Consider the following 24,525-nt stretch of genomic DNA (forward strand, 5'->3'; position numbering starts at 1 on the left):
AAGCTAACCGATATGCTAATGGTCTAACTTTCTCAATCACTTCAAACGATCCAATAAAACATGGACTTAGTTTGCCTTTCTTGCCAAATCTGAGAACTTTCTTCCACGGGGATACTTTCATAAACACTTTGTCACCAACCTGATACTCAATCTCTTTTCTTTTCAAATCTGCATAGATTTCTGTCTGTCTGAAGCTTATTTCAAGCAATCTCTGATGACTTTTACTTTCTCTTCTGTTTCTTTAACTAGATCAACCCCGTAAATCTGATTTTCCTTAAGCTCTGTCCAATACAAAGGTGTGTGACATTTACGTCCATACAAAGCTTCATAAGGTGCCATGTTCAAACTCGATTGATAATTATTATTGTAGGCAAACTCTACTAATGGTAAGCACTTTTCCCAACAGCCTTGAAATTCTAGTATACAGCATCTAAGCATATCTTCAAGTACCTGAATAACTCTCTCTGATTGACCGTCAGTCTAAGGATGGAAAGCTGTACTAAAACTCAACTTTGTGCCCAAAGCTTCCTGTAACTTCTTCCAAAACTGTAAAGTAAATCTCGGATCTCTATCTAAAATGATCGATAATGGTACCCCGTGTATTTGACTATATCTGAAATATACAACTCGGCCAACTTGTCAAGTGAATAATCCATACGAATAGGGATAAAATTAGCCGACTTCGTTAACTTATCAATCACAACCCATACTGCATCTTTCTTTCTCGGTGTCAACGGTAATACTGTCACAAAATCCATAGTAACTCGGTCCCGTTTCCACTCAGGGACTAGCACAGGCTGCAATAAACCTGAAGTTACTTGATGTTCAGCCTTCACTGCTAATAGATCAAGCATCTAAAAACAAACTCTGAAATGTCCCTTTTCATTCCTACCCACCAGTACATTTTTTTTCAAATCATTATACATCTTTGTACTACCTAGATGAATAGACAAAGAACTACTATGTGCTTCCTGTAACATCTTTCAAATAAGCTCATCATTCTTCGGTACACATACCTTGTCTCTAAACATCAAACAGCCGTTAGAACTGATCTAAAAATCTGACTCTATATCCGACTCACACTGAGTTCTTTTGGCTAGCAACTCACTGTCATTTTTCTGAGCTTTACAAATTTCTTCAAGAAACATCGATTTAGCTCTCAACTCAGCTAAGATAAAATCATCATCTAATAAGGCTAGACTAGTGTTCAAAACTCTTAATGCAAACAAAGATTTCCTACTCAAAGCATCAACAACAAAGTTTGCCTTACCTTGGTGATAATCGATCACTAGCTCATAATCTTTAATCAACTTTAGCCATCTTCTTTGCCTCAAGTTCAAATCTTTTTAAGTCATCAAATATTTCAAACTTTGGTGATCAGTGAATATTCGACACTTCTCAATGTACAAATGATGTCTCTAGATCTTCAACGCAAAAATAATGGCAGCTAGCTCTAAATCATGTGTCGGATAGTTCTTCTAATGTGGCTTTAGCTGTCTAGAGGCATAAGCAATTACCTTTCCTTCTTGCATAAGTACACAACCAAGTCTATTCAAGGATGCATCACTGTAAATCATAAACTCCTTACCTGGTTCTGGTTGTACTAAAACAGGAGCTTCAGTCAACAATGCCTTTAACTTGTCAAAACTCTGTTGACACTTCTCAGTCCATTCAAACTTGACATCCTTTTGTTGTAATCTTGTCAGGGGGTAGCTATCATGGAAATCCCTCTACAATTCATTTATAATATTCGGCGAGACCAAGAAAACTTCTGACTTCTGATACATTCCTAGGAGGCTTCCAATCAACAATGGCCAAAATCTTGCTCGAATCAATCTTGATACCTTCACCTTAGACAATATGTCCAAGAAAACCAACTTCTCGTAACCAAAACTCACTTTTCCTGAACTTGGCATACAACTGATTATCTCTCAGAATCTGTAAAACTGTTCTCAAATGCTCTGCATGCTCAGTCTCATCATAAGAATAAATAAAGATATCATCAATGAACACAACTACAAATTTATCTAAGTACGGTCTAAAAATTCGGTTCATTAAGTCCATGAAAATGGCAGGAGCATTAGTTAAGCCAAATGGCATCACAAAGAACTCATAATGACCATACCTAGTCCGTAAAGCAGTTTTCGAGACATCTGACTCTTTAACTCGCAACTGATAATATCCAAATCTCAAATCTATCTTGGAGAACACAGTGGCTTCATTCACTTGATCAAACAAATCATTAATTCTAGGCAGTGGATACTTGTTCTTTACTGTTACCTTGTTAAGATGCCGATAACCTATGCACAATCTCATTGATCTGTCTTTCTTTTTCACAAATAGCACTGGTGCACCCTATGGTGAACTACTGGGTTTTGCAAAGCCTTTATATGTTAATTCCAGCAGTTGAGCTTACAATTCTTTCAATTCCAACGGGGCCATTCTATAAGGAGAAATAAAAATGGGTGTGGTACCTAGAATCAACTCAATACCAAACTCAACTTCTCTAACAGGAGGCAAACCTGGTAGTTCTTCAGGAAACACATCGGGAAACTCACATACCACAACCACTGATTCAATTTTCAATTCTAGATCTTCAGTTCAATTCTAGATCTTTAGTGTTCAACACAAAAGCAAGATAAGCTTCATACCCTTTCCTCAAACATTTCTGAGCAGACATAATAGAAATCATGGCAAATGAACTATCTGACTCTTCTAAATTAACCCGAAGAGTTTTACCATTTTCACATTTCAACTCAATGAATTTATTTCCACAATTCACTATCACATCATGTGTAGTCAACCAATCCATACCAAGAATCACATCAAATTCATCAAATGGCAATAGCATGAGATCGGCCCGGAAACAGTGACCTTTAATAATCAAAGGGCAATTTCTACATACTTTATCTACTAATACATGCTTGCCTAACGAATTCGGTACTTTAGTCACAAATTCTGTAGATTTTATAGGTATACTCATACTAGGCATCAATTTCATACAAACATATGAATGGGTCAACCCGAATCATTCAAAGAATAACTCTAGTATCATGGAGAGAAAATGTACCCGTAATCACATCGGGGGAGGATGCCTCTTCACGAGGACGGATAGCATAGGCCCTCGCAGGTGCTCTAACATCTATCCTCACTATTGAAATCTAGATGCACCTCTATTACTTGCCCCAGCTCCCGAATTTCTCAATGGTCTGCCTCTGACAAGAGCATTGCCTGATCTTACACTCGGTATTACTTCTCTTTTAATCATCTCGGGACACTCCCGAATAAAATGTTCTGGTGCACTACATAGAAAAAAATCTGTCTCAGTTGCTCAACACTAACTTGGGTGATGTCAACCACATCGGGGACACTCTGGCCTATCAGGCTGAATAGTGCCAACACTTGCAATAGAAGTGGTCTGAGCTTTCGGACACATAAATCTTCTGCCTCTGTTTCGGCTAGAACATCCAGCTAAAAATTAGATCTAATGGAGAACTCTCTAGGCCTCTTGGATATAGACTGAAATGACTTGCTCATTGGTCTTTTCTTTGTGTCTTATGTCTAAATTTCAACTTTTCCCTTTCTTTTTAACAGCTCCTCTACCTTACAGGCTCTCCCAACTAGGACAACAAACTCTTTTATTTCTAAGACACCAACCGACAATCGGATATCATCATTAAGCCCATCCTCAAATCTTTTGCACATAATAACCCCTATAGACACACACTCTCGAGCATAATTGCTAAGTCTAACAAACTCGCGCTCATATTCAGTCACTGTCATATTGCCCTGTTTCAACTCTAGAAACTCTTTTCTTTTCTGTCAACAAACTTTTGACTGATGTACTTTTTACGGAATTCCTCCTAAAAGAAATCCTAAGTGACTCTTTCTTTCGGTACAACTGATACAAGTGTCTTCCACCAATGGTAGCTCGAATAACTAAGAAGTGATACAACACATTTCATACATTCCTCAGGTGTGTAGGATAACTCATCAAAGACTCTGATAGTGTTCTCGAGTCAAAATTTTTCCTTTTCTGTATCATCATCTTTTGTAGCTAGAAACTCTTTAGGTCCTTGTTTTCTAATTTTATCAACTAGTGGATTTTCTTTTATAAACGTATTTGTGACTGGGGGAGCTACATGGGTGGTCTGACGATCATGAGAGGGTGGAGGTCTAACAGCCGGATTCATATGAACGAACTCGGCAAACCATTCATTCATAGCTTGGAAGAAGGCTTCTTGAGCCCCTCGTCCCTGACTAACGGTAACGGGTCTTTCACTACTATCTGGTGGCACCGTCCCTTCTACGGGAGCTGGCACGTTACTCTCTACATCATCTGCACTAGCTTGTTCGAGATCCATAACTATAAAAGAAAATATTTTAAAATCGTCAGGAGTCGTCACACTATCAACATATAAGTATGGCATGTATAGCTAGACTCTTACTCATACTAAATATTCCAAGAACTGACTAAACCTTTGCTCTGATACAAATAAATGTAACACCCCTTACCCGAGACCATCGTTGGAGTCGAGCACGAGGCTTACCGGACATAGCTTACTAATTCGGGGCATAAAAATTTTCTTTTAAAATTAATTTAGTTTCGTTCATTCAATATATCCATAAAAAGGGTCCTCAAGACCCTAAAACATGAAATTGAAATGGTTTGGGAACAAACCGGAATCAATAAAAATTTTTCGATCACTTAAACAAATCAAAACAATTTATTTTATCTTTCATAAATAAACTATCCATCTGCGTCATAGTCACTAAGTAAATCATAACTTGAGTTAAGAAACACGAAATTCAAATTCATAATTTTTCTCTGAAACTAGACTCATATATCGTCTTACTAAATTTCTTTCAGAATTTTTGGTCTAGCCAATTATTACATTTTATTAGTTAAATTTTCCCCTATTTCAATGTTCGGCTGCTCTGACCTCTGTTCACTACAAATTAATTTTCTCCTTGTACAGAATTCAAATAACCATGCCGTTTATTTCCTTCAAAGTAAACTCAACAAGGAATCTATACATATAAAGTATAACTCCTAATTATTTTTGTACAATATTTAGTGAATTTCTAAATTCAGAATCGGGGATTTAGAAATCACTCTGACCCTGTCTCACCAAAAATATAAATATTTCATAAAATACACCTACTTTATTTACTCTGTTTCTTTCATATGAAAATAGACTCAATAATATTTAATTATATATCTTATTCACTATCTAAATTCATTTCTACTATTTTTATTGATTTTTCAAATTCACGTCATTACTGCTGTCCGATACTGTTTTAAAGCTAATTTCACCTTTTTCATGACTTCCTTGGAATAACTAGCATTTAGGCATACATAACGACAAACATGTCCTTGATTAGCTATTCCAATAGCTAATCATTATCAAGCATTTACACACCATTCATTAGCCATATCATAAGATTCATATACACAAAATGGCTACGATGCTATACATGCCATACTCAAAATGAAACGTCTAGCTATACCAAAATAATCTTTGTGATAGTGTGCCCGGACCTCCGACGTACTTTACTATCCCCAGGTTAGCTTCACAAAACTATAAAGAAAAGGAAAATAAAGGGGGTATGCATTAAGCTTAGTAAGTTTGCATGCAAATAAATAACAACATTTATAAGAATTATCTTACTACTTGGCATGATACTACTTAATGCAACTTCATTAATTGTCATAGACATATTTTAAACTTCTTTACTTACTCACTTACTTAAATACTTACTTACTTAATCAAATTTATTAATACATTTTACTTACCTTTTTCCTTATCAAGCATACATGAACATTATATACTTACCTTTTCTCTTCAAGCATGAACTTGTCATAACTTTTTAGTATAACTCGTCTTACCTTACCTTACCTTGATATTATCTTTAAATTTTCCCATTGAACCACTTAGAATACTAAGGATACACGGGTACCTTACCATTTCCATGACTTGTTATGGTCTTACGTGGTATCCTTTTGGAACTTACCATTGCCATGTCTCGACATGGTCTTACATGGTATCCTTGCCTTATGAACTCACCAATGCCATGCCTTGGCATGGTCTTACATGGGACCTTTGCCTTATAGTAACTTATCAATGCCATGTCTTGACATGGTCTTACATGGTATCCTTGCCTTAAAAACCTTACCAATTTCCATGCCTTGGCATGGTCTTACAAGGTATCCTTAAACCCTAATGCCATGACATTTGTATCCTACACATTCATAAGGTTCAACCGGGACTTTCTGAAATTACTTCTCTGTCAATTCATGCTTGAGTCTTCTTTGAATAATTTTATAAAATAAATATACACATGCTGGAAATTAACAACATTAACATAAAATAATAGAATATTGCATTTATTTATCGCAAACTTACCTCGAAACAAAATACGATCAACTATATCGATTTAGTCCACTATCATTTTCTTTCCCTGATCTATCTCTGGATTTCGTTCTTCTTGATCTATAATAACAAATTTAGCTTATTTAATACTCAAATTTATTAAAACAATCCTTGACTCAAACTTTGGAAAAATTACACTTTTGCCCCTAAACTTTTACATATTTACACTTTTTCCTCAAGGCTCGAATATTAAACTTCATCCTATTTTCTTATGTTTTATCGCATACTGATCATTTTTCCCTTCTATGGCAACATAAATTCTCACTCTAACATGTACTTATGAACATTAGGTATTTTTACTAATTATGTCGTTTTACTCGTTTTCACGTAAAATCGCTTAACAAAAGTTGTTTAACACAATTTCAAGCTTCATATTCTACCATTAAACATAAAAAAGAACACATTTCACCTATGGGTATTTTTTCAAATATAAACCTTAGGTTAAATTATTGCTAGAATAAGCTTAATCAAGTTACCAAGACTCTAAAAACGTAAAGAACATTAAAACGGGGCTTGGAATCACTTACTATAGAGCCTGGAAGCTTGAAACAAACCCTAGATATGGAGAACCCTTGACATTCGGCCTAAGGAAGAAGATGAGCACATTTTTACCATCTTTTTCTCTTTTTTAATTCTTTTATTTGACACTTTACTAAAATGCCCTTCATTAAAATTTTTAGTTATTTCTACCTATGTATATCCTTTTTTGTCCATAAAAATATAATGGTCTAATTGGCATTTAAGGACCTCTACTTCAATTAAACACTTCAATTTAATCCCTTAGCATTTAGAACTCATATTTATCAACTTTTGCAATGAAGCCCTAATATGCAAATTGGACATGCAATCACTGAAATTTCTTATCGGTATTCTAACACATACATTTAATCACTTGGTAAATCATAAAATTAGTTGCAATAAACTTTTCTATCTCGAATTCATGGTTTGCAACCACTGTTCCATTTGGGCCCTATTTCGGGATGTTACCGTTCAAACTCAAGAATGCAACATCTCAACATATCCTCAAGTATCTGAATAATCCGCTCGGATTGACCGTCCATTTGCAGATGAAAAGCAGTACTAAAGTGCAATTTAGTACCCAGAGCATTTGTAATTTCTTCCAGAATCGTGATGTGAATCTTGAGTCTTTATATGATACAATAGATGATGGCACACCGTGCAATCTCACAATATCAGAAATATATAACTCAGCTAATTTATCAAGTGAGTAATCAGATCGAACCAGAATAAAATGAGCTGATTTTGCTAATCAATCAACTACAACCCAGATTGCATCTTTCTTTCTCAGAAACAAGGGTAAACCCAAAACAAAGTCCATTGTCACTCGATCCCATTTCCACTCTGGAACCATAATCGGTTTTAACAAACTAGATGGCACCTGATGTTCAGCTTTAACTTGCTGATAGATCAAACATTTAGGAACAAATTCAGAGATATCTCTTTTCATTCTGGACCACCAGTAATGTTGTTTCAAATCATTATACATTTTCGTACTACGCAGATGCATAGATAACCGGCTATTGTGAGCCTCACTCAAAATCATCTGAATTAACTCTGAATTTCTTGGAACACAAATTCGATCTCAGAATATCAAACAATCCTCTTTATCAACTTTGAATTCTAAATCAGACTCTACATCACACTAAGCTCTTTTCACTAAAATCTCATTATTAATCTTTTGAGCTTCAATAATCTACTGTAAGAACAAAGGCCTTGCTTTCAATTCAACTAAAACTGAACCATCATTGGACAGAACCAAATGAGCATTCATCGCACGCAAAGCAAACAACAATTTTTGACTCAAGGCATCAACAACAACATTTGCTTTTCCCTGATGGTAATCAATCACAAGTTCGTAGTCTTTTAGCAGCTCTAACCATATTCTTTGTCGCAGATTCAGATCTTTCTAAGTCATCAAATACTTCAAACTCTTATGATCAGAATACATAATCGCAGCTAATTCAAGATCGTGTGTTGGATAGTTCTTTTCATGCAGCTTTAACTATCTTGAAGCATAAGCAATGACTTTGCCTTCTTGCATTAAAACACATCCCAGACCAATCAATGAAGCATCACTATGTATCAAAAATTCTTTGTCCAATTCGGATTGTACCAATACTGGAGGTTCAGTCAACAAAGTTTTCAACTAATCAAAACTATTCTGACACTTTTCAGACTACACAAATTTCACATCTTTCTGAAGCAGTTTTGTCAACGGAGTCGCAATCATCGAAAAACCTTTTACGAATCTTCTATAACAACCAGCAAGTCCAAGAAAACTGCGGACTTCAGAGACATTCCTCTGAGGTTTCCGACCCAAAATAGCTAAAATTTTGCTTAGATCAACTTGGATACCAAAGGCTGATACAATATGACCCAGAAAACCAACTTCTCGCAACCAGAATTCACATTTACTGAACTTCGCATACTACTGTTTATCTCGCAGAATCTGTAGCACTAATCTCAAATGCTCAGTAGGTTCGGATTCATCACGTGAATAAATAAATATGTCATCAATGAATATAAAAACAAATTGATCTAGATACGGTCTGAAAATTCTATTCATCAAATCCATAAAAATAGCAGGCGCGTTAGTTAATCCAAAAGACATAACTAAAAATTCAGAGTGGTTGTACCTCGTTCTGAAAGCATTTTTCAGAATATCTGAGTCTTTCACTCACAACTGACAAAAGCCTGATCTTAAATCTATTTTTGAAAACACTGTAGCTCCTTTCAACTGATCAAAGAAATCATTAATTTGAGGCAGAGGATACTTATTCTTGACAGTCACGAATAGAACCGGAGCACCCCAAGGTGAGAAACTTAGTCTAGTAAATCCCCTATCGGTCAATTCTTGGAACTGAGACTTTAATTCTTTTAGTCCGGTCCGAGCCATTCTATACAGGGCTATCAAAATCGGAGTAGTACCAAGTACCAATTCAATGCCAAATTCTACTTCTCTAACTGGAGGTAATCCTAGAAGTTCTTCAGGAAACACATTAGGGAACTCACAGACAATAGGCACAGATTCAACTTTCTTTTCTGACATTCTAGAATCAATCACATATGCAAAATAAGCTTCACAACCCTTTCTCACCATACTCAAAGCTTTCATCGAAGATATTACAGTAGGCAATCCATTCAAATCACTAGATTCAAATTTGACTATTTCATCATTCTTGCATCTTAAATCAATAGTTTTTCGTTTGGAGTTCACAACAGCATCATGCAAAGTTAACCAATCCATACCCAAAATTATATCAAATTCATCAAAAGGTAACAGCATCAAATTAGCCGAAAAATAAGTGTCTCGAAACATTAATGGACAATTCTTGCAACTTTATCAACCAAAACACATCTTCCTAGGGGGTTCGAAACTCTAATTACAAATTCAATAGACTCTATAGGAAAAGTCTTATTGTTCACTATGTTCATGCATATATACAAATGTGTCGATCCAGGATCTATCAAAGCAACCACCAAAGTATCATAAAGAGTAAATGTACCCGTAATCACGTCTGGCAATGAAGCTTCTTTGCGAGCTCGGATAGCATAGGCTCTGGCAGGTGCACGAGCTTCGGATCTAAAAGTTGTATCTTTTGTTCCTCTTTGACTACCGCTTACATTTCCCGTATTTCTGGGAGGTCTACCACGAGAAGGGTTGCCACTCGGCCTCAAATTCTGAACATTATCTTTTTCAGCTAAATCTGGGCAATCTTTTATAAAATGATTTCATGAACCACAAATGTAACAAGCTCGGTTATTACTCTTTCCCCAGAATTCTAGCACGATCTCTGTTCGAATGTCCCATACTAGCCTTTGAACGGTTATTATCATCTCTGAATTTCTTTGATCCAGATTGAAAAGACATGCTTGATGATCTCTTTCGTACCTCTCTAGCTTCAAAATCAACTTTTCTTTTCTCTTTCTCGAGATCTTCAACTTTAAATGCTCATTCAACAAGCACAATAAATTCTTTGATTTCCAGAATCCTGACTAACAGAAGAATATCTTCGTTTAAGCCATTCTCGAATCTTTTACACATTATTGCTTCCGTAGATACACATTCACGAGCATACTGACTTAATCTTACGAATTCTCGTTCATATTCTGTGACAGACATATGGCCTTGTTTAAGCTCAAGAAACTCTTTACTTTTCTGATCGATGAATCTTTAACTGATATATTTATTTGGAAATTCAACTTGGAAGAAATCCCAAGTAACCCGTTCACTCGGAACCACAGATGTCAAAGTCTTCCACCAATGGTACGTCGTATCTCTTAGAAGGGAAACATCACATTTTATGCATTCTTCAGGATTTAATGATAATTTGTCAAACACTCTTATCGTGTTCTCTTGCCAAAACTCGACTCTTTCAGTATCATCGATCGTTGTAGCTTGGAACTCTTCAGCCCCATATTTTCTAATCTTAACAACTGGTGGTCTACTTAACTTAACTAGATTCACTGATGGCATAACAGAAGTTTGAGGAGAATTAACTAGGGGTGAAGGTTGTTGTACAGCCGGATTGGTTCTAATATATTGGGTGAACCAATATAGAAGGCTTGTCTAGCCTCACCATCACAGCTACTCACAGCCAGTCGAGAATCAGATGGCGCCGTCCCTTGCACGGGAGTAGGCGCATTGCTTTTGACATCATCCGCTACGGCTCTTTCGGGATCCATTTGCTCTATAAAAGCACATTTCAATGTCAAGATTCATCACACTATCGTAGTTCATAAATATGGCATGTATAGCTAGACTCACATACGCTATGGTAGTCCTAGAAATGACTAAACCATAGCTCTGATACCAATAAAATATAACACCCCTAACCCGTATCCGTATCTGGAATAGGTTAAAAGGTATTACCAGACTCGTAACTTAGATCAAAATAACCAAATATCAAATACCATCTCAATTCAATAAAATACCATCCATTCATGTTCATTACGAACTTAAACCGAGCATCAAGGTCTAATCCATGTATCTAGGACTAAATCGATAACATGTGAACTTTTTAGAACTTATAAAAAGTTTCAACTTTTAAAAGGTCACATGCCCATGTGAATAGGCCATGTGCCTCACACGGCATTTGAAATACCCCAAACCCGACCTAGAAGTTAGGCCCGAATCTAGCGTGTCACATTGAAGTGTTTTTCAAAAACCATGTTCTCATTGAAAACCCTTCTTCCTACTCAAAACCTCTAGCCATTTTAAAACTTGTGAAACATTAATTCCCTTAAAACCTTACTTTCTGTGGAAGCTTACTTTTAAACAGTTGCAGAAACAAGATATTTTGAAAACCAGTTGTTGTTTTGGAAAACCGTGCCCTACTTCTAACAGATATTAAGCATACTAAATAAATTTCCCAAATAAAAGGTTAAGAAAATAAAGAGGGCTTAATACAACCCAAATCAAAAACCAAAGTGCTTAACTAAATAAATGAAAGAGAAAAACATGTGCAGTTGTGTGGTCGTCTCCGAGTCCCTCTGTGACACTGATCCACCTAACGCTGGGGATTACCTGCACAGTTAATAAATGGAGTGAGTTTACGAAAACTTAGTGTGTAATCCCCTTACTAAAGTAATAATCGATGTGCAGCGTAATTGAGAATCGCCTAGGCTGGAGCCCATTACAATGTGATGCAGTCCGATTCAGAGCATACGTGGGCCAAAGACCGTTAAAATATCATTTGGGTCACAGCCCATAACAGAATCAATTGGGCCTAGCCGATCTTAGCCTCAGTTGGGACGAAGCCCACATTGCAATAATATCATAATAATATCATACATGCAATGCTGTGCAACCCACACCAATAATCCAACCACTACGCACCAACTCCGTCGCACGGTACACATCATGTGGGGATATAAATATCGACCCACCCATTCGATACACATCAATGGTAGCCCGGTTGCATTACTACCTTAATTGCAACAACCTGCTAATCAAATATTAGGCTTAATAGCCATCGGTGGATCCACGGTCGTCAAGCAACCATGCGATCCTCGTATACTTCCTCCGTTTCATAATTGCCAACCCATGCAATATGTCGTGCATGTCATGCTCAATCATCACACGTGTATACTTAATGGCCATACTTAGTAACAGTCTTTTAAACATATATTAAGAGCATATTAGTCGTACAACCACAGTCAAGTCAATTAAAACGCAATCATACATTCATAATCAAATCGGTCAAATTCGAAGTCTAAGTCGGTCATTTACCCTTAAGGGCAAAACAATCATTTTACCCTACAAAGGTATATCGGTCATTTTACACTATAAGGGTATTTCAGTAACTTTACACTACAAGGGTATTTTGATAATTTTACAAATCGAGGGTATTTCGATAATTTTACAAAATCGAGGGTGTTTCGGTAATTTTACAAATCGAGGGTGTTTCGTTAATTTTACAAATCGATGGTATTTCAGTAATTTAACAATCAAGGGTATTTTAGTAATTTTACAAATTTGGGGTATTTCGGTAATTTTACAAATTAGGGGTATTTCGGTAATTTTACTTCGGTAATTTTACAAATCGAGGGTATTTCGGTAATTTCTCTTTATTATGGGTTTATTACTTACCTTGGCCCGTTAACAAGTCCTCGTTGGCTAAAGTGAACAGATACTATGCACCAGGTAGGATTCCAAAGAAGAGAAGGTAAGTAATTAAGACCGTTTAAGTACCAAGCTCTCCCTAAATCCAATCCTAGATAGGCATATACCCATTGCCATACCTTAACCTTATGACTCGTCCACGGTCGCGATTAATTAATTATTTAAGTTTTATGTCTGCTTGAGTAGTTACCAAAAACTAGGTCCACAACCCCTTTACTAAACACTAACAGATCCACACTTATTCATTTTTCCCCTTTAGGCCCAATCTCGATCACATAGCCCATCAGGCCCAATCATATTCATATGGCCCATTAGGCCCAATTACTTCCCACCTAACAGTTAGATTTACACAAGCGGACCCATAGGCCCATCGGGCCCATTCAGCTCATAACAGCCCCAGCATATGAGAACGCTCGTGGCGGCTTTCAACTTTTTCCAATTTCTAACAAAGAAGGCGTGAATACACACTTGTTTATGAGAACACGCCGAATTCCACGATCACCATCCTTAGCACATCCTGCATTGCGTCTTAATCACCTTTTTCTTTTTCACCAACTCATCTGGTTCACTCTATTTAAAGCCAGCTTCTCACCAATTCCCATGTTAGCTTCCCGATATGGGATTACTTTCAACCATTAGGAAAATTCCTTATTTTCTTATGACCACCTCAACCATAGAGTTCCAGTCCAACTCCACCTCCTACACAGCTCAAATAGCAAAATAAATACTCCATTGCACATCCCAAGACTTGAACCTTAGACCTCATAGTTACACAACACGCCACCTTGCCACTCCACCACAGGCTCTTTCTGTGTCATATTTTATCCTCAATTAAATATAAGGTCTATAGGCCAAAGTCTAGGTTCCTTCAAAAGAAAAACCAAAATAAATTGCAAGAGCCAAGACTTGAACCCAGGCTCCCTTGCAACCTTAATGACGCCACAACCACTCGACCACAAGCTTCCTTGTGTCATTTATTTACCACAATAATTTAAAAGGCCGTCATTCAAGGACCCAGGGTTTTATTCACTTATTACCAAAATTTTTACTAAAGCCCAGGTTTGAACCCAAGATTTCTCCAACACTTCTCAGGGCCATTAACCACTAAAGAAGACATTTAACTGTGTCATTTCCTTGTACAATTAAATGATTATATACAACCTCCTTACGGACCCATACTAAAGGCCCAATACTTCTTGGCCCAAATTTAGGGCGTTACAGCATTAGACATGCTCATGTGTCTAAGCCATGGCAAAACAGGGCATACATACTGACTTGCCCACACGGCCACAAGACACGCCCATGTGCCAGACCGTGTGAAAATCAGGGAGGCTACTGGCTTTGCCACATGGCTGACCACACACCCATGTGCCAACCCGTATGCCACACATGACCAATAGACACGCCCGTGTGTCTAAGCAGTGTCAAAACTGGAGGGTATACTACCTTTAATTCGTAGGGTACCCTAGGGAACACGACCATGTAACGTGATTGTGTGTCACACACAGCTGAGACACACGCCCGTTTCTTTGCCCGTGTGAACAAAAATAGGCCATTTGAATAGCCAATTTACCACCCCAATTTGGGTCAACCTACAAGCAAAGAAATAAGCATATATGCACAATCAATTCAGCCAAATTTCAAACCAAAACATAAGCCACTCATGACATATCAATTCCAATCAAATACATACTCATAAGCCTTACCAATCTATATAAAAACATAAGTCAAAAGCTTGCCAAAACATTTCTTTCTATACATCATTCAATTTCATGCTAAAACTTTCCAAAACTTTCCAGCATTTACCATTTCTTTTTTCCAACTTAAGCATATCAAATATATCATATCGCATCACATATCTTATACCAAAAGCATGACATATCCACAACCATACCAAGCCAATCTCATGGCTAAATATATACATCACAAAACATAATCCCACAACTTCTAGCCTTTACATGCCATACTTTAATATATACATTTTCAAAGCACCAAAATGAGGTTCGATAGTGTGGTGATGATCCTTGACGATCCCTGAGCTCACAGTAGCTTAGATATCTATAAAATAATGCAAACACGCACACAAAGTAAGCTTTCAAAAGCTTAGTAAGTTCATACCAAAATCATCAACAGTATATAAAATATGAAACATCAACACATAAGTACTTATAAATTTTCAACTCATCTATCAATTTCATGCCAACATCATCCATATGTTTACACCAATTCAATAAACTTTATATACATAATACTATCTACCACATAAGTATTATACTTACCTGAACATTCCCGTATTCATTCATTTTAATTCTCACCTCTTGTTTGGATATTTTAAGACTTTCCGAAGATTACCAATGCTTTAAACATCCGCACACTTAGTGCCTCATATAGCCGATGCTAGTTTAAATCGCACACTTAGTGCCAAATACCATTGATTTATCATCGTATTCATCCAAACTAAATGAATATACAATCTATGTATAAACAAAGCATCAAAACATACTTATAACATCATGTTTTACATACGAGCTTACCTCGTACTCGAAATTGTCGACTCAGATCATCTACTCTATAATCTTTGACTTCCCTCAGTCTAAGTCCGAATTCCTCTTTTCTTGATCTATAGTTATTCAAAATTAACCCTTTTATTCACTAAATTATTCAAAACAATCCATAAACACATATTTAGGGAATTTTGCAAACTAGCCCTCACATTTTCATATTTCGACACTTTAGTCCCTAATTCACAAAATCACATAATACACAAAGTTTGCTTGTAAAAAAGCTTAGCCAAATTTTCATAGCTCTCATACAAATCCATACATTTCATTTATTTCACATTTTATTCCCTTAAAATAACTTTTTTACAATTTAGTCCAAATTACTCAATTTCATCAAAAATTCAAAGACAACATATGTTAACCCAAAACATATCTTTCATAATTCATCAACTAACATCACAAAGCTCATAGTTTCATCAATGGCATAACTCAAAAGCATCAATAAAATCAAAAATTGAGACAAGGTCTTGATAGTATACTAAGCAACGATCACAAAAACGTAGAAATTATCAAAAACTGAACAAAACTCATATCTTAATCAAGCTTCAACCATAGCTGAATGAAAACCTAGCCTTTGGCTTTCTTCTTTTCAAATTCTAAGTCAAATATGATGATAATAAGGATGATTTTATGATATGTTTTATTTAACATAACTTAATTACTAAATACCAATTTTAACCTTATCTATTTCATTAAAATTCCACTAACTATTGTCCATATTTGTCCATTCATTAAACCAATGGTCTATTTGCATCATAAGGACCCCTCATGTATAAAGCCAAATCAAATAGGGACTTTTAACATCTAGCACACATCTTTTACATTTTATGCGATTAGGTCCTTTTTATTAAATTAAGCATACAAACATTCTAATTTTCATACGAGACTTTCACACATGCTAATTCACACATCATAAACATAGAAAATAATATTTAAACATTTCTCTAACTCAAATTTGTGGTCCCAAAACCACTATTCTAACTAGGGTCTAAACCGGACTGTTACAATTAGAGTTGATCCGAGCAAGATTTCTACTATTGTTGATTGGAAACCTCTGAGAAGTGTATCTGAAGTTCGTAGCTCTTTGGGCTTAACGGGCTATTACCAAAGATTCGTGAAAGGATTCTCGATGACTGCGACACCGATGAGACACTGTTACAAAAAGATGTGAAGTTCTATTGGTTAGAGAAATGTCAGCAGAGTTTTCAACAATTGAAAGTACTGTTAACTAAACCACCATTTTTAGTGCAACTTGAATCAGGTAAGGAGTTCATAATGTGTAGTGACACGTCATTAAACGGTCTGGGATGCGTTCTAATGCAAGAAGGAGAAGTTATAGCTTTTGCTTCTCGACAGTTGAAACCGTACGAAAAGAACTATCCTGTACATGGCATAGAGTTGGCCGCCATTGTGTTTGCATTGAAGATTTGGTGACACTACTTATACGGTGAAAAATGTCACATACGGATCACAAGAGCTTGAAATATCTGATGACACAAAAAGATTTGAATTTGAGAGAATGAAGATGGCTCGAATTATTGAAAGATTATGACTTTGTCATCCGGGAAAAGCTAATATTGGTGTTGATGCCCTGAGTGGAAAATCTTTGCTTGTATTACGAGCAATGAACACCCAGTTGATGATTCGTGATGATGGGTCTATTTTAGCTAAAGTAAAAGCTAAACTGGTATTTCTTCAAGAAATCTGTGAAGCTCAAAAAGATGACTGTGAATTACAAGCTAAACAAATTCAATGTGAGTCTATTTCTGATTCCGAATTTCATATTGGAACTGATGACTATTTAATGTTCTGAAATAGAATTTGTATACCAAAAAATATAGAGCTTATTCAAAAAATCTTGCATGAAGCACATAGTAGTCATTTTTCTGTTCATCCGGGTAGTACCAAGATGTATATTGATCTGAAACAAATGTACAAGTGGTCAAGTATGAAATGGGATATCTCAGATTTGTATCGAAATGTTTATTATGTCAGCAAGTCAAAGTTGAACATCAAGTACCATCGGGTCTACTACAGCCTGTAATGATTCCTAAGTGGAAATGGGATAGAGTTTCAATGGATTTTGTATCGGGATTGCCTCTAACTCCCTTAAAGAAAGGTACTATCTAGGTTGTCGTTGATTGACTAACTAAGTTTGCTCATTTCATATCGATACGTACAGATTACTCACTTGACAGATTAATTGAATTGGACATTTCTGAAATTGTTCAGTTACGTGGGGTGCCATTATCTATTATTCTTGATAGAGATCCGAGATTTACATTGCAATTCTGGAAGAAACTGTAAGCGGCTCTGGGAACAAAGTTGAATTTTAGTACTACTTTTCATCCTCAGACTGACGGCCAGACTGAGAGAGTTATTCAGATTCTCGAAGACATCTTGAGATGTTGTATTTTAGAGTTTGAGGGAAGTTAGGAAAAATATTTACCATTGATTTAATTCACATACAACAATAGTTTCCCAACAAGTATAAATATGGCACTATATGAACCTTTATATGGCCACAAATGTCAAACTTTGCTATACTGGACTGAATTGAGTGAAAAAGATTCACGGGGTTGAATTGATCAGAGAAACTGAAGAAAAACTGAAAATGATTTGGGATAGTTTAAAAGCAGCTTCAGATCGACAGAAATCATACGCAGATTTGAAACATAGAGAAATTGAATTTCAAATCAGGGGCCTATTATTTTTAAAGGTATCACTGTGGGAAAAGATTCTTTGATTTGGTTGTAAAGGAAAGTTAAGTCCGCAATTTATCAGGCCATATGAGATTATCGAGAGAATAGGACCTGTAGCATATCGACTAGCTTTACCATCAGAACTTGAAAAGATCCATAATGTTTTCCACATTTCTATGCTATTTCGTTACAGATCTGATCTGTCACATGTGATCTCTCTGATACATGTTGAAATTCAGCTGGATATGTCGTATAATGAAGAACCGATCCAAATTTTAGCTCATGAAATCAAAGAATTGAGAAATAAATGCATAGCCTTAGTAAAGGTTCTTTGGCATACACATGGGATCGATGAAGATACGTGGGAACTCGAGGAAGCTTTACAAAAATAGTACCCTAACCTATTTACTTGTAAGATTTTCTGGGACGAAAATCCCTAAGGGGAAAACTTGTAACAGCCCATTTTTAGGTCAAATCAAAACAGTGGTTTTGGGACCACAAACCCGAAGTTAAAATATTTCTTTAATTATTTTATTATTTTATTAAATTTTACAGCATGATAGAATTATTATGTGAAAATTTCGTAAAGAATTTTTACTATTTAAATGTTTAATTCAGTAAAAAGGACTAAATTGCGTAAAGCGTAAAAGTTGTGTTCTAATAGCTAAAAGTGTCAAATAACTATAGAACATTAAATTAAAGGTCCTTAAGTGATAAATAGTCCATTTGTGGTTAGGGGATGATAATATCATGGCAAATGGAATAATTTTGAATTATTTTTACGGTTAAAATGGTAAATGGTTAATAAATGTTATAATAATTAAAACAAAAACAAAATTTCTCATTATAATCTTCAATTAGCAGATTCTTCAAGAAGAAAAAGAATAAAATTTTGCTTCCTAGGGTTTAGTCACTTGAGAATCAAATTGGTAAGTGATTTTGACTTAGTTTTTAATGATTTCTACATTTTTGAGATCGTTGCTTCATATTCTAGCTAGCCTGTGCCATAATTTTTGAATTTTTTCATGATTTTATAAAGTTCCATTGTTGAACACTTGAGTCCTTTGATTTTTAATGATAGATTATGGAAGCTTGATGATAGTTAAACATGTTTTGTAAAGTGATTTTTGACAAAAATGTCAAATAGGGATTAAATTAACAAAGTGTAAAATTATGTGGTTAAAAGTGTGAAATAATGAAAGATATGGGCTACTAGTAATACATAGTAAATTCGGTTAGATATGGGTTAGTACTAAATTGCATGAATTTTCAATTTTATGTGATAAAGACTAACTTGTAAAAATTGAAAAGTATAGGAGCAAATATACAAATTTTCCAAAATGAATATTTTAGGCTAAATTGAATTGAATGAAAGTTTGAATGAGTTAATTTGATATTATATAGATTAAGATAAGCAAATACTGGAACTAGATTGGGGAAAATGAAAAGTGGAAGAATAGCCGATAGTTTTATCTGAGGTTATGAGGTAAGTTCATATAATTAGAATCGAACTTATATATATTTGAAAATATTTGAAATGAATATTTGTGATTGAGTAATTGATATACTTGAAATACCAATGCCTTATTGATATATTATATTTGTTACCGAGCCCCGTTTGAACTGTAGGAATTTGTGGGATATGAGTGACATGCTGCTAGGGTTACCGATTTGGTCGAGCTCCTGCATTTGTTGCAAACTCACCACTGCTCATTTGAGCTTACTGATATATCAGCTCATAAGAGCTTACTGTTATCAGTTCATTAGAGCTTACCATTTCAGCTCGTATGAGCTTACTGTTCATCAGCTCAGAAGGAGCTTTCTGATCATGGTTCGAAAGAGCATAAATGATAATGAATTGATGGATTACTGATATTATTCACCCGAGTATCCTTTGAATTTCTAATAGGTTTAAAGGGCATAAATAATGTTATACAGATGAATTATGGTTTATAAATGTTGTTAATGTTATATATGATATATGAATTTGGAATGATGCAAAGCATTGTATTAATGGATGGTTTCATGTATTTTTTTACAATGACTAACATTTAATGAATACTTGTGATTAGGTTGCACTTTAAGTATTGCTTTGATTATGTATAAATGGTAAGTTTAGTTCTGAATTATACGGGCCTACTAAGCTATAAAGCTTACTTTGTTTCTTTTTCTGTGTTTTATAGAGGCTTGTTAGCTCGCTCATTTCGGACAAGTCGGAGTTGCACATCACACTATCCAATTTCCGATTGGTACTTTTGAACCTGTGGATATTGTAAATATGGCATGTATAGGCTAGTTTAAAAGATGTTAACTATGTTACATGATATCATGGTTTTGGTATATTTTGTATATGTGTTAAGCCATGTGATTTGGCTTATTTTAGGTACCATGTTTTGGTTGAATTAAGGGATTAATTATGGTATGTTTTGGCAAAGTAATGATGGAATGAAATTATGCAAGTGAATTCTTGATATGTAGTTGTTAAATGAATGGATTATGTATGATGTTAAATAGGTATTTTTTATGATGTTAAATAGGTATTTTGGTATATAATTGTTAGGTTTTGATTTGGCAAATAATCTATATTGAAATGGTTATCTTGGTTGACTATTAGGTTGTAAAAATGTGGTCATCTATACTTGTGAATGCTTGTGTTTATAGGGTGGCAAAATGGCTTTATAAATGACCTATTTTTGTCCACACGGTCAGAGACACGGGCATGTGTCTTAGCCGTGTGTGATACACGGTCATGCTGTACGGCCGTGTGTCCCCTGGGGTACCCTTTCGAATTAAGTCAGTATACCCTACAGTTTTGGCACGGCCTATTACACGGGCGTGTGTGGCCATTTCGATGGGCATATGGGTTGGACACACGGGCATGTGGTTGGTTGTGTGACCCAAGTCAGTATCCTCCGCAGTTTTCACACGGTCTGGCACACAGGCGTTTCCTCGGCCGTGCGACACAAGTCAGTATGTATGCCCTGTTTCCACACGATCTAAGACACGGGCGTATCTATTAGCCGTGTGAGGCACACGGCCTGTTCACACGAGCGTGTGACACTAGAAATGTTGAAATTTTTCTAAGTTTCCAAAATCTTAATATATTACCAATTTAGTCCTGAATGCATGTTTTAAACTTTGTATGCTCGATTTAATTACATATTGAATATGAATGAATGATATTGACTGAAATAAGATGTTATTGGATATATGATTGTTCTGAATTGAGTTAAAAGTTCGATAATGCCTTTTAACTTGTTCCGGCGATGGTTACAGGCTAGGGGTGTTACAATCGGGCTATTACAACTCTCCTCCCCTTTAGGGATTTTCGTCCCAGAAAATCTTACCAAAAAATAGGTTTGGGAATTGTTTTCTCATGGCCTCCTCGGGTTCCCACTTAGCCTCTTCGACCCCTTGTCATTGCCATAACACCTTCATTAGGGCTATACTTTTATTTCTCAACTGTTTGACTTCTTGAGCTAAGATTTTGATCGGTTCTTCACTATACGTTATATCTAGTCGAATCTCAATCTCTGATGGAGAAATCACATGGGAAGGATCAGAATAATATCATCACAACATCGTGACATGAAATACATTATGGAACCTTTCCAACTCTGTAGGTAAAGCTAATCGATATGGCACTAGCCCTATGCTTTCAATATGTAACACCCCTCGCCCGCATCCGACGCCGGGACGGGGTTCGAGGTGCTACCTGACTTTTACTAACACTTCCATACTAAACAGGGCCATGAAATCTCAAATAATTAAAAACTTTTCTTTTCACATGCAATTTGTCCCTTATGCGAGCTTACGAGGCCCAATACATGCATTCGGGGCGGTTCGGGACCCAATCGAGAACTCATGAAAAACTTAGAAAAATCTCTTGCGTTAAGGCTTCACACGCCCATGTGCTCAGGCCGTGTGGCGAAATAGTCTAATTATCAAGCCTTTTGTCACTCTCACACCACATGCATAGATACATACTTATCCAATAACATACAACGTGGCATAAATGAGCTCTTAAACATCTACAAACATGATATGCTCAAGTTATTTTCTTATGTAATAAATATTATAGAATTTGCCCATATCATTACCACATACTAGACATAACTATCATTACATCACAAACCATTCATGAAGCATTATTAACTATTTACCAATCACTTAATCCTGCATTAGTTACTAGCTCATCAATGAATCTCAATTCAATCTCTAGGCATACATGTTGTAAGCCACATCACAAGAAATAATAACATAAATGCATAAGAATAATCATATGGGCCCATAACGTCATTAGCCGACATAGGCCAATTTACATGACTAATACTACCTTAATAACAAGCCAATGCCTTTGGCTAAATCATAATATTACATACTCACATTAAAACCCTATACATGCCATAGACTCGAATCACTTGAGTTTACTTACTCCGATAACGTTAACTCGATAGGGTGATAATATCTCCGACGGCCTCCAACCCGAGCTAACCTGGAACTCTAGAAAACATGGGAAAGAAGGGGTAAGCTTTACGCTTAGTAAGTTCATATGAAAACAATAAGCAACTCATTAACTTGTTTTATCAATGTTTACAACATATTTTCAAGTTCACTACAAGCTGTCTTTCTGAGCAATGGTCACTAAATTATTTATATCTGGAGCTACGAAACTCCGAATTAAGTTCCGTTAATTTTTCCTGAAACTAGACTTATTTTATTTTTTTCCATAAAATTTCCAGAATTTTTGGTTAAGCTAAATAGTACATTTTATTAGTTAAAGTCTCCCCTGTTTCAGGGTATGACCACTTTGACCCCTGTACACTACAAACCGAATTTCTCCCTGTACAAAATTCCAACGACCATGCCGTTTATTCCCCATAAAAATAGACTCAATAAGGAATCCATTCATGTAAGGTATAACTCTTAATAATTTTTGTACAATTTTTAGTGAATTTCTAAAGTTAGAACAGGGGATCTCGAATTCATTCAGACCCTGTTTCACAAGAATTCAAATATCAAACAATATGGAATTCTTTTTCTTCCTCTGTTTCTTTCATGTGAAAATAGACTCATTGAGCTTTAATCCCATATTTTATTCTGCCTCTAACTCATTTTCCACTATTTTTAGTGTATTTTCAAAGTTACACTACTGCAGTAACTCAAATCTGTCAAGGCTAAATTACTCATTCATGATCATTGTTCATAATATTAATACAACACCATTTTATCCATCATGGTAAGAATACATATTATGCATCATAGATCATCACATATCAAGGCATTCTCATAGGATTAGTATACATACTTGCACAACTCGTAACATAACTCGAGTGCATACTTACCAATGACTTACCTCATTGAGACCATCATTAACTCTTTCCTTGGATTGCCCGTTGAACACTTGGAATACTAATTAGATACTCAGAAAAGCCTTTGCACATAAGTGCTTCAATTGTAGCTAAAGCTACCTCATATCTCATGACATTTCAATGCTCACTCTCGAGCTAGTCATCTAGACTCATAATTCCTAGTGACATGTCACTCGTATCCTATTCTATTCCTAAGGTTCAAACGGATTTTTCCTCGTCTATTAAGGCTTTGTCTTATCATATTTCTATTAATTACATACACATTAATATCTGTACAATTCATGTAATGATAACATTTAAATACATGTATAGCATGGTATTGTTTACATACTGAACTTACCTCGATACCACAAATGTGAAAAGAACATACTCGTCCATAAATCGATTTCTTTCCGTTCTAGGTCCAAGTCTCAATTTTCATCATCTATAACATCACATTTAGCCTACCAATCAGTCACAATATTCATATGGGTCTAAAATCATATTTTTACAAATTTTCATTTTGACCCCTAAACTTTTGCATATTTTCACTTTTGCCCCAATGCTCGTAAATTAATTTTATTCAATTTCTATAAGGTTTAAGACATGCTGAACATTTTTCTCTTCTATGGCAACTCCAAATTTTCACTAATTCACACACTTATGACCAATTTGTAACTTTCACAATTTAACCCCTTTTGACATTTTTATCAAATTCAATGAATAAAACTCATATTTAACACATCAAACATTCATTATCCACTATAAATCATCAAAGCACAACCATATCATGAATGGGTAAATTTTAAACTCTAATTTCTCTTCAATCAA

At 35.6% G+C, this 24,525-nt stretch overlaps 1 long non-coding RNA gene across 1 annotated transcript; it reads right to left on the minus strand.

Annotated features, from left to right (window-relative positions):
* Positions 1–22,491: 22,491 nt before the first annotated feature.
* On the minus strand, positions 22,492–24,142 carry LOC128286876 (uncharacterized). The gene is made up of 2 exons (XR_008277540.1): positions 24,056–24,142; positions 22,492–22,846 (listed from the first exon to the last, which is right to left on the minus strand). It is a non-coding gene; the product is annotated as an uncharacterized LOC128286876 (long non-coding RNA).
* Between the last annotated feature and the right edge of the window lie 383 nt (positions 24,143–24,525).

Source organism: Gossypium arboreum, chromosome 13 (assembly GCF_025698485.1).
Source record: "Gossypium arboreum isolate Shixiya-1 chromosome 13, ASM2569848v2, whole genome shotgun sequence".
Classification (NCBI taxonomy): Eukaryota; Viridiplantae; Streptophyta; class Magnoliopsida; order Malvales; family Malvaceae; genus Gossypium; species Gossypium arboreum.